The sequence below is a fragment of the Erinaceus europaeus genome, chromosome 6, assembly GCF_950295315.1.
Source record: "Erinaceus europaeus chromosome 6, mEriEur2.1, whole genome shotgun sequence".
Taxonomy (NCBI): Eukaryota; Metazoa; Chordata; class Mammalia; order Eulipotyphla; family Erinaceidae; genus Erinaceus; species Erinaceus europaeus.
The window spans coordinates 53618406-53635728 of record NC_080167.1 but is presented as its reverse complement, the minus strand read 5'-3'; positions in this window follow the sequence as shown (position 1 = coordinate 53635728).

The window sequence follows — 17323 nt, the reverse complement described above, 5'->3', positions numbered from 1 at the left end:
CGCGCCGAATCCACCTCCCACCTATAAGTCTCATTCTCCTTGGATCGGCCTGCTGAGCCCCCAGTTGGGTGGTCGGCGGCAAGATCCTGGTTCGGGCCCCCCTCCCTGGCTCCCCACCTGCAGGGGGGTCAATTCACAGGTGCTGAAGCAAGTCTGCAGGTAAGTATCTGTCTCTCTCTATCTTCCCCTCCTCTTTCAATTTCTCTCTGTCCTACCCAATAACAGCAGCAACAGTGAAACAACTGTGATGTCCTCCAGGAGCAGTGGAGGCACCAAACCCCAGTAATAACCCTAGAGGGAAAAAAAAAAAACCTAAAAAATGTAGTGGCGATGTAACCAAAAATAGACAATAAAGCAGATTGGAAGTAGATTAGAAAATAGATTTTAAAAATAGAAAAGTAGGAACAATGAGAATTGGAATGTATAAAAACAAGTTAATTCATATCTAGGTCAAACTACTCTGTCATTTTATCTCTAATTTCTTTGGGAGGAAAAAGATTATTGGGGAGGGGACAGTATTTGTGGGAAGAAGTGCAGGGAATATGATATGGATGAACTTAAGAATAATGGTGAGAGTTTGAGTGATGACCATGGAATCTGCTACAAGTCATTGACACCAGAAGTTGTATATTTTTGGAGTTACAATCTATGAGTTTTGAATGATATCTTAGTATTCACAGAGAAAAATGGTTAATTTGACCCAAAATTGGACATTTGTTGCTGAAATTTAAGGTAGAAAAAAATGATCAGTAAGGCCATTTAGAAGGCAAATAAATTGACTAGCCATGAGATCTGTATTTGATAGGAACATATGTGGAGCCAAGGAGTCCTTAACTGGAACAAGAGAAGAAAAAAAAAATAATGAGTAGGAAAGAACTGAAAAGCAATGGGGATAATTTTCCTAGCTGAAAAAATATCAAGCACCCATGTTAATACTTTCAGGAATATACAAAAAAAAATGACAAGAGCTAGGAGAGATATTTGAAATTCAGTCAGGACAGAGGTTTCAAGAGTAGACAGAGTGCAAGGTGGAGTTACCCATCAATAAATAAATAAATAGATAAACAGAATTTAAGGATGAAGCCATCTTAGTACATAAGAACAATTCCTGTCCGTATGTGAAGTGAATTTTTTTTTATTTGGAAGGTCATGCAGACTGTAGAGGACCCATCTTAAACGTGAGAGGTCCTAAATTCAATCCGAAGTATCATATTCCCAAATATGACTTGGGAATCATATGAAGCCTGGATTAGTGTGGGTAGCTGTCGTACTGGAAGAATCTGCCGTTCCTCTCCATGCAGAGCAATAGACCGTCAGGCTTAGAGCAGCAGCTTTGCAATTGCTGTCAAACTGAGTTCCATGTTTCACTCTTCACCTTCTGTTTAACAGAAGTCTGGTGCTGATTAGAACCAAATAAGCTCAGTGGTTAGGAGCAGGTGACCTTCAATCCACATACCATAATATTTCTTTAAATTTACCATTACCAGAGTAATGCTCTGGTTCTGGCTGTCTTTCTGTGTCTCTCTCATAACAAATGATCCTCTCCCCATTTTATTGAGGGTTAATGGTTACCAGTGTGGTTGTTGACACAAAGGTACAGTTTCTCATCTTCTGTGGTAGGTGTCTGTAAAACACTCTAAGCCCCAACTTAGGTCCTTTTCTATCATCATTCACTCCTACCAACAAATGAATACATCAGAAGGGAAGAGAAAGGGAAGGGGAAGGAGGGGAGGGAAGGAGGGAAAGGAAGGGGAGAGGAGAGGAGAGGAGTTTGGCAAAAAAAATCCTCTGGGAAGACACCTGGTCTGCCATGCATACAACCTGGATTTGAGCCTGACCCTCAGCACTATGTGGGGAGTTTCAGTGTTATAGTTTCTTTCCCTTTCTCCCTCTGTCACTATCTCTATCTGAAAAAGTCTACTTGGAATTGTGAGGCACCAGTGATGACAAAGCAAAACACTGTGTGGGGGGGGGGGAGGAAGAGAGGGGGAGAGAGAGAGAGAGGGAGAGAGAGGGAGAGAGAGAGGGAGAGAGAGAGAAGCATTTCCCATGTGCCTGAGTGTTTTCTGAAACCCCACAAATGTGGCTGCCTGCCTTGCCTGGGTGGGTAGTTTGAGAATGTTAAATGACTATGAAGGAATCCTTTGTCTTTCTCTCTGACACTAGTTGGCATTCTTTTAAAACAATCCCCAATTTCTGCCAAAATATGTTCAGGAAATATGAGCTCCTGCAGCTCATGACCCCTTTAGATAACCACAAACCGAATCATGGAATACAGTTTAGCTGAGTAATAAAATATAATCAGATCGGCAGGCAGCTTCAGACTCAGCCCTGCTTCTCCAGAGCTGCTTCTAACCCAGTTTAACAAGTTGCTCTCCAGAAGTTATTTATTCCAGCTGTCAACATTCTGATTGTGGAAATGACAGCCGTCACATCACTTTTAGATCCTAATCCTATTCCTTTTCTCTTCTGCCTCCGGTAGTGGAAAGTGCATCCTAAAAGTAATATCCTTTCAGGCAGCTAAGTGATTTGTTTGACACTGATCATTTGCTTGAAGGTATAGCTATCGGCTTAAAATATAAATGTAATATCCCCTTCATTAGCCATGTAGTAAATTCAGAATAAATATCTGAAAAGAGAATGACTTGGGAATCATATGAAGCCTGGATTAGTGTGGGTAGCTGTCCTACTGGAAGAATCTGTCGTTCCTCTCCATGCTGAGCAATAGACAGTCAGGCTTAGAGCAGCAGCTTTGCGATCGGCTGTCAGACTGAGTTCCATGTTTCACTCTTCACCTTCTGTTTAACAGAAGTCTGGTGCTGATTAGGACCAAATAAACTCAGTGGTTAGGAGCAGGTGACCTTCAATCCACATGCCATAATATTTCTTTATTTAAATTTTATTTTAATGAGGGGACAGAGGAAGGGGTCATAGCACAGTTCAGCTTGGTTTATGGTGATGCTGGAGACTGAACCTGGGATTCCAGAGCCTCAGGTACGAAAATCTTTTGCAGAACCATTATGCTCTCTTTCCCAGCCCCACATCCCATAATATTTCATAGCAACCCAATAAGTAAGGAATGAGTTAATGTGTTCTCGGATAAAACTGGCAATAAATTAGAGGCAATCAATAGCAGGGACCACCCCCATCTTGGGTTGAAACCAATGTTTTCCATTCCTTTTATCTTCTTGGTGTTTGCTGTGTTTAACCACATGCATGTATACTCTTCTGATATTTATTCTACACATAGTGACAATGAGGCCTGGGGAATTTATTTGCACCTAGCTAGTAAGTGTTAGATTCAAAATTTGAACTATGATGATTGGGCATCAGAATTTATAAACTGTGCTAGTCTGCCTATGTATGCTGTCCTTGGACTTGAACCTAGAGAAACAAGGAGAATATGCTTTTCAGGAGTTCCTAAATCTATAACAGAATTTTAGGCAGTCAATATCATCCTCATATCAAAATCTGACAAGATATTATAAGAAAACTACAGACCAATATATCTTGTGCCAATGAACACAAATCCCCTTATATTAGGTGAGTTGAATACAGCAATAATAGGATGATATACAGATATACATTGAATCAATGAGCTCTATGGTATTAATATGGCATTCAACAAAACCTGATGCCCATTCATGATAGCAATCTTGGAATAGAAGAGGAAGGATTTATTCAATATAATGAAAACCCATAAAAATATGCAGCTAACATTCTGTTTAATGGGGAAACATTAGTATTTTCTTCTTAGGACTAAGAATATGACCATTTACACTCATCACTTCTGTTTAAAATTAGACTGGACATACTAGCTAGTGCAGCAAAGAAGTAAAAAAAAAATCTTTAAAAATCTAGATTTATTTTAGTAGTATCCAGTCTCGTTTTAATGAACATGGTCTATCTCTCCACTGGTTTGTCTACTTTGATATCCCTACACAGACACAATTTTAATCTATTCTGAATGTTTGTAACCCTATGGCTATGTTTTATTATATGGTAATAGAGACTTTGAAGATTTAATTCAGTCAGCTGACCTTAGTACATGGAGGTTATCTAATTGGACCTAACCTTATAACACAAACCATGAAAAATAGAGTTTTCTTTGTCTAGAGGCCTGTTTAGGAGTTAAGGAGAGACTCAATGGATAAGGGAAAATTACTAGGAGGGTAGAGTTCCTTTGCTAAAATGGAGGAAGCAATGGAGCAAGACTGTCAAAACAGATTCTAGTTGCTAAAGCAACTCCAAAATATAGCAGCTACTAAGAAAGCCAGAGTTCAGGCCCATATGGAACTCAATTCTGTCATAAACCTGAAAAAGGTTGTTCAGTGGCTCCTTTTCCAGGACCTCCAGGTGAGACAGGTCTGGCTGACACACTGAATTTGGCCTTGTGAGTCCCTGAGCAGAAAACTCAGCTTAACATGCCTGGACCTGTACTTTCCAGAACTGAGATAATAAGTGATGTTGTAAGCTGCTAAATTTGTGATAAGTTCTATGCAGTAATAGAGAATTATTTCAGACTGCTGATACTGTTTTAAAAATTCTTCATAGAGATACTTAATATCTCTTGCTAGATAGTACCCCTAACAGATTTTTTTACTGCAATTGAAAATGCCATAGGTCTTTGTATTTGCACGTTGTAGCTGCCTGTTATTTATAGATATTTCTGAGTACTGATTGTAGCTATACCTGTTTTGATATTCCTATTTCTAATTAATTTTTGTGAAGATTATCCCAGTGATAATCATATAGTCTGAAAGTAAAGAGAAAAAAATAAACTTTCCAGTTCTTAGGTCTTTTGTTTCATTTTAGTGTCTATTTTAGTTTGTAAATATATATATATATTTTAATATGTATTTATTTATTCCCTTTTGTTGCCCTTGTTGTTTTATTGTTGTAGTTATTGTTGTTGTTATTGAAGTCGTCATTGTTGGATAGGACAGAAAGAAATGGAGAGAGGAGGGGAAGACAAAGGGGGGAGAGAAAGATAGACACCTGCAGACCTGCTTCACTGCTTGTGAAGTGACTCCCCTGCAGGTGGGGAGCCAGGGGCTTGAACCGGGATCCTCACGCCAGTCATTGTTCTTTGTGCCATGTGCACTTAACCCGCTGCGCTACTGCCTGACTCCCTTGTAAATATATTTTTAAAGTCATAAATGAGTATTGAATTTTGCCACATGATTTGTTTCTATTTTGAATTCAGTGATTCTGTAGCTCTCTCCCTTAATATATGAATGTCATTTCCTGACACATGCCTTGAGGATGTACATTTTCCTCGTTACACATCATTGGATTGGGTTCACCAGTGTAGTTTCCTCATTGCCATATGACTGACTTACAATTAGTTTTGAGTTTTTGTTAGTTCACAAGTGCATACAATGTGATCATAGTCCTTGTTTGACACGCTAAATCACAACTTTGAAATAAAAGCAGCTTCATAAATCTTACTGTGAAGCACAGTGGATTATCACAAACATACACAGCCACCACACAGATAGGCAGGCACCCAGATGCACTCCACATGCCAAGATGACTCAACATGCCAACCACTGAAATGCCATAAGTTAGCTTTCTGGCTTTTGCATTTCTTTGTTGACTCATAATTTTGAGTGCTTCTTTCTGTTTATTTTTAAAAATACTTTATCTTAATGAGAGAGAGAGAGAGAGAGAGAGACAGGTTAGACCACTCTTCATCTCTGGCTTATGGTGGGACTAGGCATTGGACCTGGGAACTCAGAGGTTCAGGCATGAAGGTCTTTTCCTAAGCATTACACTGTCTTCTCAGCCAGCTTCTTCATGGTTAGTGACCACTTAGACATGCACTTTGTATTTCTAAGTCTTTTGCCAACTGCCAGCTTTGATTGATTGGCTTTTTAGTAGCGGTTTGAAGGAGTTTTTTTTTTCTCTATAAGATTATTATCATCATCATCATCATCATCATCATCATCATCATCATCATCATCATTATTATTTCTCCAGAGCACTGCTCAGCTCTGGCTTCTGTTGCCAGGGGGACCTTGGAGCCTCAGCATGAGAGTCTGTTTACATAACCATTATGCTACCTCCCCCAACTCATGAATTCTTAGTATAAGTACCTTGCCAGGTTTAGGTCTTGTAAATACTTAAGTAGTCTATGCCCCCCCCTTCACTCCCTTAAGACTCCCTTTAAATGAAGCAAAGCTCTTACATTTAAGTAAACCTTATTGTAAATCATTTTCTTTGTGAGTAGAATATGTATCAGTATATACAGGACATATTTTGGTATTCCAAAATTAGGAAGACAGCTTCTCATTTTACTTTCCAGAAACTTTATTCTTTTACCTTTCTCATTTAAATTTGTGAGCTATTTGGAATTGGGTCTTGTAGTGGTAATAGCTGATTTTCTTCTATATGAATAACGTAATGTTCCACCAGGGTTCATTGGCATTGTCACTCTTCCACTGCCTTATCACATTACCTTCATAATCAGGTGACTGTATATATGTAGTTATATGTGGATATATTTCTGGTGCCACTGTTCTGTTCTGATTGTTTCCCTCTGTTTATGACAGTTCTAAACTAGATTCATGATTATAGTTCTTGTTGTCCAACAAAGTAAGTCCTTCAATTTTATTCTGTGCATTCAGATATTTCTAAATAACTTTTAGCCCTTTTCATTTTAATACTTATTTTTCAATATTCTTGTCAATTGTCACAAAACAAAATCCACTGGATCTTGATGAGAACTGTATTGCATCTATTGATCACTTTGGAGAGAAAGACTGTCTTTATGATTTCATCTGTTAGTAAAGTATTTTCTTCCACTTATTTAGATCTTTAATTTCAGCAATATTTTTATCTTTCTGTAGAAGTCTAGCACTTCTCAGTATATTTAGTTTAGGAATTTGATAGTGCTTACTGCTATTATAAACGCTGCCTTTAAAGTGTTTTCTTAGGGCTGGTGAGATAACTACCTGGGAGCACCTGCTGTGTCCTGTGGAGAGCGAGCTTGAGTCCAGTACCCACCACACTGAGAGGCATCTTGGTGTTGTGTCTTCCCCCACCCTGTCTCTCAGTCTCTTAGTCTGTGTCTGTCTCTATGTATCTCTCTCCCTATCTGAGAAAGTCAAATCAGTTTGGTAGAGTCTCAGTAACGAAAAAAAGAAAGAAAACTTCTCATTTTTAAATTGTTGCTGAATATAGAAATTCAGTATGTGTATGTAAACATAGCTATTATCTGATTTTATCGGTTATTTTCTCCCAGTCAAATCAACGATTAAATATGCATTCTTTTAATTTTTTTAATATTTATTCATTCATTTTTCCCTTTTTGTTGCCCTTGTTCTATTGTTGTAGTTATTATTATTGTTGTTGTTTTTTATGTTATTGTTGTTGGATAGGGCAGAGAGAAATGGAGAGAAGAGGGGGAGACAGAGAAGGGGAGAGAAAGATAGACACCTGCAGACCTGCTTCACGGCCTGTGAAGTGACTCCCCTGCAGGTGGGAAGCCGGGGGCTTGAACCAGGAGCCTTAGACAGGTCCTTGTGCTTTGCTCCACCTGCGCTTAACTGCTGTGCTACCGCCCAACTCCCTATATATGCATTCTTGATTTACCAAATTGTAACATCATTTTTTACTTTACCACTTAAAGAAGCTTGGAATGTTTTAACTCTATTTGTCATGGTCTATTTTTTTTGTACTATGGTTAACAGATATTTTAATTTTCTACACATTTTTAATAATGGAACTTAAGATTGTTATAGTGTTTTTACAGTTAATATTTATTCAATTTTCCCTTGTTTGTCCTTTCCTTAAACTCTTCATTTTCCCCTCCACTCTACAGCTTTATCTTAGACTTTTTGTATTTGTCCAAGAATCTTTTTTAGAGTTCTCTTTATGGGGCCGGGTGGTGGTGCACCTGGTTAAGTACACACATTACCAAGCACAAGCACCCAGGTTTAAGCACTGCTCCCCAGGTGCAGGGGGTCTGCTTCATGAGCCATGAAGCTGGTGTGCATGTGTCTATTTCTCCCACTATCTCCCAGTCCTCCCTCTATTTCTCTCTGTCCTAACAAATACAAATCAGAAAGGAAGAAAAAAAAATGGCTTCTGGGAGTGGTGGATTCATAGTGCTTGCACCAAACCACAGCAATAACCCTGGTGGCAACAAACAAACAATTTTTTTTTATTATAGCTACACTGTGGATTACTTTACCCTAGTTTTTTCTGTAATGTCTTTAGACTCTTTAACTATGCTTAGGATCTGCCTCTAGGCTGAGCTACTCCAGAGATTGTTCATGCCAGTCTACTACTATTGCAATTCTTTCATGGTGTAGCGAGACTTGCCGATAGCATGAACTTTAAGAATTCTAGCACTGTATAGGGTGCATTGTACCAAAGCAAAGGACTCTGGGGAGGGAGGAAGGGAGAAAAAGGAGAGGTAGAAACTTTGTGGGCCTGGTCCATAATGAAATTGTATGCATATGTCAATGAATCCACTCTGAAGCATTAACTTTATCAATAAAAAATAAATAAATGAAAATTTCTAGGGCTTTTCACAGCAACATATTCATTCCACAAGAATGCTTTGAGAAATGGGAGAAAATAGAGAACTCAAGAAAGAAGCTAAACTTACAATTCCAAGGTAAATCCTACTTTATCATGTCAGATTATTCTTTAATATACATTGCAGTTAGATTCCTGCTTTGTGTGTTACTTGGGATTTTCCCAGGCACATTCATAACTTACATAAACATGGTTTCCTTCCTGTGCTGGGCTGAATTGTGACTAGCTCCATCTCACTCTTTACATCCTGTTCTTTTACTAGTAGTTCAGTTTGAAGAAATGTGCATTATACCAACTGAGGAGAGTGTTTTGCATGACATTCCTTAGCACATTTTAAAGTCTCCCCAAGTTTTCTATTTCTTTAACAAAAAAGGTGGTCATCTTATTATTTTTTATTGGATAACAAGCAATTCATCAAAGTTTTTGAATATGTCCACCAAGTCTTAGAGGCAGTATTGTCTTTAGATTTTTATTCTCTCTTGATTTGCTCTCTCAACCTGCTTGCATTTACTCTCTTGTAAATTTTCAGTAGATGTGTCTCTGGCTTATTACAGAGGTAGATCCAACATTTATTTATCAAAGTGATTTTTCTCTAGTTATGCTGTTATATTACTTATTTTCTCATCATTGATTGGGCTGTTGCCTTCTTCAGATCTCGAATCACCCCCTTATTTATGTTTATTGATAACTACGTTAAATTATGAATTTTCTTGAGTATGGCTTGGAAAAGTCCTATCGCTATTTGAACTAAATTAGTATGTGCATCCACTAATTTCCCCCCCACCCCACAGCAGAGTCCTACTCTTTTTTTATACTATGATTCAGCTTCATTATTTTCCATTTCTCTTAGGAAAAGGCAGAAATAATTGTTATTAGTATGTCTTTTGTAGTCTTTGGTGATATTTTAATGTTTATCAGTAGGGCATTAAATTATTTTTACATTTGCTATTAAAAATAATGCAGAATTAATAAGTGTATTCACCAGTTATTTTTCATATTTCATTAGTGACTTAATACTGATTTACTAGATTGTAAGATAATAGGGGTATAATTCCACACAGTTCCCACCACTAGAGTTCTGTGTCCCATCCCCTCCATTGGAAACTTCCCTCTTTATCCCTCTGGGAGTATGGGTCAAAATTCTTTTTGGAGTACTGAAGGTGGGAGTTCTGACTTCTGTAATTCCTTCTCTGCTGGACATGGGCTTTGGAAAGTCAGTCTATACCCCAAGTCTGTTTCTATCTTTCCCCAGTGGAGTAGGACCCTGGAGAGGTGAATTTCCAGGAAGTATTGGTGAGGTCATCTGCCCAGGGAAGTCTTAGCATCTGGAACTTGGTGGCTGAAATACAGTAAGCTGGAAAGCAGGACAAACTGTTTAATAAACAGGCACCATTAAATAGTAACAGAGCAGATGAAAGTAGGGACCTTAGAGTGGAAAGAATCTAGGAAGTCTGCTTTAAGAATATTCCTCGGAGCATATGTCTGAAGACGGACTAGAAATATTGTCTGGGAAGATGATGTCAGAGTTGAAAATCTAACTAGGAAGCAGGACTAGGGCAGAGTTGCTCACAAACCTGAATATATATATACAATAAACTGTTTACCACACAGTGATCTAACCCAAGGCCCATATCTATGCATATTTAGCATGAGAGTCCTAGTCAAAGTGAGCTCACAGTCCATGGTCACAGCTAGGAACACTCTAGGCTGTACTCATTTCAGAACCAGTCTTCCTCGAGTGGTGGAGTAGGATGATCCAGACACCCTTCAGAGAGGGCTCACCAGTTATTTTGTACTTTTGTAATGCAGAATAGTACTCTACTACTTATCTAGCAAAATATTTTTAATACTTATTTATTATTAGATAGAGACAGACATAAATTGAGAGGGGGGATAGAGAAGGAAAGAGACAGAGAGACACCTGTAGCCCTACTTTACCCTTTCAGAAGTTTCTCCCCACAGGTGGGGGTTGGGGATTTGAACCCAGGTTCTTTATGCACTGTAATGCGCCACCACCTGGCCTCTCTTTTTATTTGCTGTTGAGAGACATTTGGATTGTTTCTAGTTTATATACTTTATTTATGTATATTTATTGAAGATTGATGCCTCGTTTTGGTTGTAATTAGCACTTCCAAATATCTCACAATCTTAAATGATTGCATATTCATTTAGGAAGATTTGTACCATCCTTCCTAAAAGTTTCTCATTAAGTAAAGACAAATTTATGGTTTGGACATTAATTTTGATAGATTTTGGAGTGAATCTGTGCCATTACAACTTCTTGTTACTACTATTTCTGGGTTTTCAAGGAGTGGGCCCTTGAAAATTAAAACCAGAGAAGCATTATTTACTTGAAAGCTGTAATGCCCATAGTAAAATTGTTTAACTCTCCTGACTTACAGTCATTACTCATTTTAACTATGCTATTTTTACAAGTCGTTTCAGCAGCTAGATGTACCATCTCTTCCCTTAGAACTTGTTAAACAATATGTAGAGATGTCACAAAATCAGGATTAATACAGAAAAATATATTTGATGGATGTCACCATGGAAAGTATTAAGGGAAACCAATTTGAATATCCCTTGGTAGTTGTTTACGTGCATTAAATTCACACTTTTGGCTAAGATTCGAGTGGAAAAGATAAATATGGCAAAAATCTCATAATCTTTGACAAATTCACTAATACCTTTTGAACTATGTGATTTGCTTTTAGAATTTGAGTTTGTGAAGCAATTTAGACAACTCTGAACTTTTAAAACTAAATTTAAAGATGAGTAGGATATAGAATCTAATATATTTTATGGGTATGACTAAGTTGAGAAACTACCTGTGTATCTTGCATGATGTTTTGTAAAACAAAAACAGAGAAATGATCAGAGTCAGGAAAAAATATATAACTTATAAGAGAATTGTGGACATTTTTTAAAATAGATGAATGAAGCAGAAATTTTAGACTAGATATTTTGAAATATTTTTTTCAGAGCAAGAATTTCAATACTGTGCAATTACCTCCAAAGGAAATTCTGAAAATTTTCCCAGATTTGATTAACGTAGAGTTAAAAAATACAATTAAAATTTAAGTCTGTATTATTGATTGTATGAATTAAAATCAAGAATCTATTGTCACTTTTGTTTTATTTAGCTTCTCCTTATGACCATAATTTTTAAAACTATTCTACTCAGCTACTACAAAAAAATGCTAACGATGTCAAGACCCTGCCTCACCCCCAAAGTTAAAGAAGAAAGCTGGCTTGGACATATCTTTCTATCTCATGTCATAGGTGGTGTTTAATTAGATTGTTTTCCCTTTTGTTAATAGTTTGTTTATTTTAATGAGAGATATAGAGCTAAAGATATACATACATACACACACACACACACACACGGGGAGAGAGAGAGAGAGAGAGAGAGAGAGAGAGAGAGAGAGAGATGCTCCAGAGCCTCCTCAGGTCTGGTTTATGGTGGTGCTAGGGATTGAATCTGGGGCCTCAGAGTTTCAGGCACAAATGTCTTTTGTATAATCCTTATGCTGTATCCCCCACAATTAACTAAATATAATAAAATTAGATGTCAGGAAAACAATAATTGTGTGTTTGATGGATATAGTTTTCTTCTAGTTTTACTCATATTGACTGCATGATTGGTGAAACAAATCAGAATTGAAAAGGGGAAAAATTAGTTTAAAAAAAAAGAAGTGAAAAGGGAAATTTAGATTTAATATAATCCCTAGAGTTACCGGATATCTAGCTCCTTAGGTTGGGATTTAGATAGGCACTAAAACTGTACTCAAATATCTCTCTTTCATGAGGAAATCAAATGCGAATTATATGTTGATATTAAGACCATGACATGCTAGGCCTTTGCCCTAATACTCTGGGAACAATAAATAGCATGGTCCCAAACACGTGTTTGACTTCATAAATACTTCTAACATTCACTGTCGTCATTATGGTCTTAATCACCAGAACTAATTTCACTGTGCTGTTCATCTATCACTACACAGATATTAAAGGATAAACAGCATCCTGAAATTGAGTTCCCTGGTCATTCCTCTTCTACTATGCTAAATGCACCAATCCTTTTCCAGAAGTTTAGTCATCCTAGATAGTCTGTACCCATTAATCAGTAAATCCCTTTTCCATCCGCTTTTGGCAAGCTCTGATCTATTTTCTATGTTCATGAATTTACTTGCCTTTTCTAAATAGCTCATAGAAATGGGATCATAACAATATACGTCCCCTTGTGCCTGCCTTATTTCAATCATAAAGTTTTCGAGTTTCACACTCATGTTGAAGCATGTAGCAGAAGTTCTGTATTTTGATTTCAAGGATATAAGTAGTCATTTCTATTTTTATACTACATTTTTACCTTTACATTGAATAATAACATTTGTATTGTTTCCCCTTTTGGCTTTTCTTTAGGTTTTTTGTGACTGCCCTGTTTTAAATCCCTCACAGCAACTCACAAGTTTTATTTCTCGATATTCAACTAGCTTGGTATTTTCTTATACTTTGTTGACAGTTATCTGATGAATGTGAAAGGGTATATCATTGTGGTTTTTTATTTGTATTTTCCAGATGACTAGTAATGTTAAGAACCTTCATGGGCATATTGGCTGTTTGAAAAAAATTAATGTCTCTTCAAGTTCTATATCCACGTTTCATTAGATTGCTTGTTTTTGTTTTCATTGAGTTGGACAAATTCTCTGTATAATCTGGATATGTGTCACTTATCAGAGATATGATTTGCAAGTATTTTCTCCTATCCATAGTCATCTTTTCATTCTCTCAATAGTGACCTTGGATACACACACAAAATTTAATTTTGATGAAACCCAATTTATATTTTTCTCTTGTTGACTATGCATTTGATGTTATGTCCATCAAAGGGTTGTCAAATCTATTTTAATATCATGAAGAGTTCCTGTTAACTTATAGTCTAAGAGTTTTGTAGTTCCTATGCTTACACTTAAGTCTTTGACTCACTTTGTATTAATTTTTGTATGTTGTGTATGTGTAACCTCTGCATCCCTGTAGGTGTCTGAGCTCACATTCCATGGTTACAGCTGGGAGCATTCTAGGCTGCACCCAACTCAGGACCAGTCTTCCTTGAGTGGCAGAACACAACCTCCCTTCAGAGAGTGGGGCAGTCCCTACCATTGTTGTTCCTCATTTAGGGCAAAAGATTTTGTAAATCTGTTCTTCTACAACTTTTCTGTATTTATTCTGCTTATTTTTACAGTCATTAGGGCTTTCTATATATTATATGACATCTATGAACATAGGTAACTTTTATTATCAGACATAAGAAGAACCCTGGGTTTTAGTCTTTGTACTGATTCATTTATTTCTTTGTATTTTTTATTCATATATATTGTAATGTCTTACAAATGTAGTCTTCAAGTTCATATCTCTCTGTTACTTTAGAATTAAAGCCAGTTGACAACTGGACTCTCCATCTGCATGTTGTATGGGCATCTCAGGCTCTTTACTTCCAAAAGCATCTGAACACATGGTGTTCCCCTTCACATCTGCTCCTCTTTGATCCTTCTATTTTTTATTATCTTTATTTATTTATTGGACACAGAAATCAAGAGGGAAATGAGATATAGGGCGGGAGAGAGAGAGACACCTGCAGCACTGCTTCACCACTAGCAAAGTTATTCCCCCCTATAGGTGGGGAGCAGGGGCTGGGACCCAGGTCCTTGTGCATTATAACATGTGCGTTCAACTAGGTGCCACACCCGCCCCCTTCTTTCATCTTTCTATATTGCTATTGATCACAAGCATCCCTTGTTTAAACAAAGGTCTGATCATTCTAAACTCTATTTCTCCTCTGACCCTTTGTATACAAATTGGTACCAGTTTGGGGAGCCTGCCTTTAAGTTGTCCTAAATCAATTTTCACTACTTCCTCTGATGTCACTGTATCCAAGTAACCACTGTCTTTCACCTGGATGGCTGTGAAAGAGAATACCTAAAATGGGGTATTATCATTGTCCGGTGGCTATTTAATCTCAGGGCACTCCTAAAGCTTTGATTTAAAATGCAAATTAGGGGGAACCTACAGCTCAATGGACAGGACATGTGCCTTGCTTTGCTTGCTGCACAGATTCACAGCCTGACACCACGAATGCCATGGCACTGGGGGTGGGAGCTTTGGTGCTGTGGTATCTTTCCTTATTTCTCTTTCTCTCTTTCTCTGAATGAAAAATTGGCCCTAAAATGGTGAAATCACACATGTCTAACCCTGGCTCTTCAAAAAAAAGAACTACTGATTTTTTCCTGTAAGTAATATATGATCTGATGTTTTGGTTTTGGTTTGTTTTTGGGGTTTTTTAAATTTTAGAATATAAACTTTATAGGGATAGAGTTTCGGGGCTAGGTGGTGATGCACCTCTTAGGTGTACATGTTACAATGCACAAGGACCCAGGTTTGAGCCACTGCTCCCCATCTGCAGTGGGAAAGCTTTGCAAGTCGTGAAACAGTACTGTAGGTGTCTCTCTCTCTCCCTATCTCCCCATCCCTCTCAATTTCTAGCTGCCTCTATCCAATAAATAAAGATAAAAATTTATTTTTAAAAAGAGGATAGATGTTCTAGTTTTGTTCAATCACAATGGCTGGTGTAGGATATATTGAGTGCCTCAATAAATATTTTGAGGCTCATTTATTGCACTAATTTCTGGAAGTGTGTTGTAAATTTTATTTTTTTCTATTTATTTATTTATTTTCCCTTTTGTTGCCCTTGTTTTTTTATTGCTGCTGTACTTATTATTGTTGTTGTTATTGATGTTGTCATTGTTAGATGGTACAGAGAGAAATTGAGAGAGGAGAGGAAGACAGAGGGGGGGTGAGAAAGATAGGCACCCGCAGACCTGCTTTACCGCCTGTGAAGCAACTCCCCTGCAGGTGGGTAGTCTCGGGGCTTGAACTGGGATTCTTATACCAGTTCTTGCACCTGCTTCACACCATGTGTGCTTAACCCGCTGTGTTACCACTCGACTCCCTATAAATTTTAATTTTTATCTTTGAAGTGAGAAAACATTTTTAAAGTAAGAATTAAGAAAAGTACGTATGTTAATAAAAAGCATGAATACAAAAAAGCACTGGTGCACCTGGTTAAGTGCATTATAGTGCATAAAGACACAGGTTCAAGTCCTTGGTCCCCATCTACATGGGAAAAGCTTCAAGAGTAGTGAAGGGGGTCTGCAGCTGTCTCTCTCCCTTTCTAGGTCCTCGTAGGCAGAGATTTCTCTCTGTCTCTATCCAATAATAAATAAATAAATAAAATGACTGAAAAAACTTTTAAAATGAAAAAAAGCAAATGTCTAGTCTTGTTTGAAATGGCCATCAACTAGCATGGCTTTTTGTTTCTACTATAAAGTAGACCATGTTTTTCAGAAGAATGTTTATAAAAATAAACACTTTGAAATAATGTGACAGGATAGTTTTATTTTTTAATTATTTATTTATCTTTATATTACAGAGTTACATGTCGACAAGGGTTTGAATCCACACCATTCCCACCACCAGAGTTCTGAATCTTCAGTCTCCCCACAGCAATCCACCACAGTTCCCCTAAGGCTGTAGAAATGAGCCAACCATCATCTCTACAACTATCTGTCCATACTTATACATAGTTGCCCCTCTTTTTTTTTCTAATTAAATCCTCTCTTCCTCTCCAAGCCATTCACAACAACATAACTACTTCCATATGTCTCTTTCCTGTTCCTTCTGTCTCTCCGGATACTGATGGAGCTGGAGTTCAGAGTCCTCTTATCTTCCTTCTATCACTTCTCCCCCACCGGGAGTATGGATCAAGGTCTTTGGAGGGAGCAAAAGTAGGGGTTCTGGCTTCTGTAATTGCTTCTCTGCTGAGCATAGGCATTGACAGGTTTATCCATAGCCCTAACCTGTTTCTATCTTTCCCTAGTGGACCAGAGCTCTGGAGATGCAAGGGTCCACAGAACACAATGGCGAGGCCGTCTGCCCAGAGAAGTCCAGATGGAGTCACAGTTAGCATCTGTAACTTAGTGTCTGGAAGGTGGCATGACCTATGTTGAGACAAAATGGTTAATGAACAGGAACCAAAAAGTAAGGCTGGGGGGGAGGGTTCAGGTCCTGGAACATGACAGCAGAGGACCTTGTGGGGGTTGTATTGTTATATGGAAAACTGAGAAATGTTGTGTGTGTTATGCATTGTATTTACTGTTGACTGTAAAACATTAATCCCCCAATAAAAAAAGAGAGAAAAAATAGTGAAGATAAAAAAGGAGGAAAAAAAAGTAGGTATGGAGCGGATGAGATTAGGGATTTTAGGGTAGAAGAAATCTAGGAAATCCATTTTAGGCATGTACCAAGGGGCACACAACTACAGTAGTTTTGCTTGAGTCTGGTAGGTAGCCTGAGGTTGGATAAGAATATTGCCTGTGAGAATGGTGTCAGAGTAGAGAAAAAGGGCTAGGAAGTTGAATTGGGGCAGAGAGTAGTTTCCATTCTCGAAAAACAATTCTGTGGCTAAAATTAACTACTTACCTCTGTCCTCCTGCTCCAGGGCATATATACATTTAGCATCAGAGCCCGTGTAACCTCTAAGTCCCTACTGGTCTGAGCTTATAGCTCATGGTCACAACTAGGAACATTACAGGCTGCACTTATTTCAGGACCAGTCTTTTTTGAGTGGCAGTCCCTTCGGAGACTGGGGCTATCCTTACCATCATTGCTTTATCCTGAGGACAAGGTCCTGGGTGGGCCCACAAGATGTCATTCCTTATGG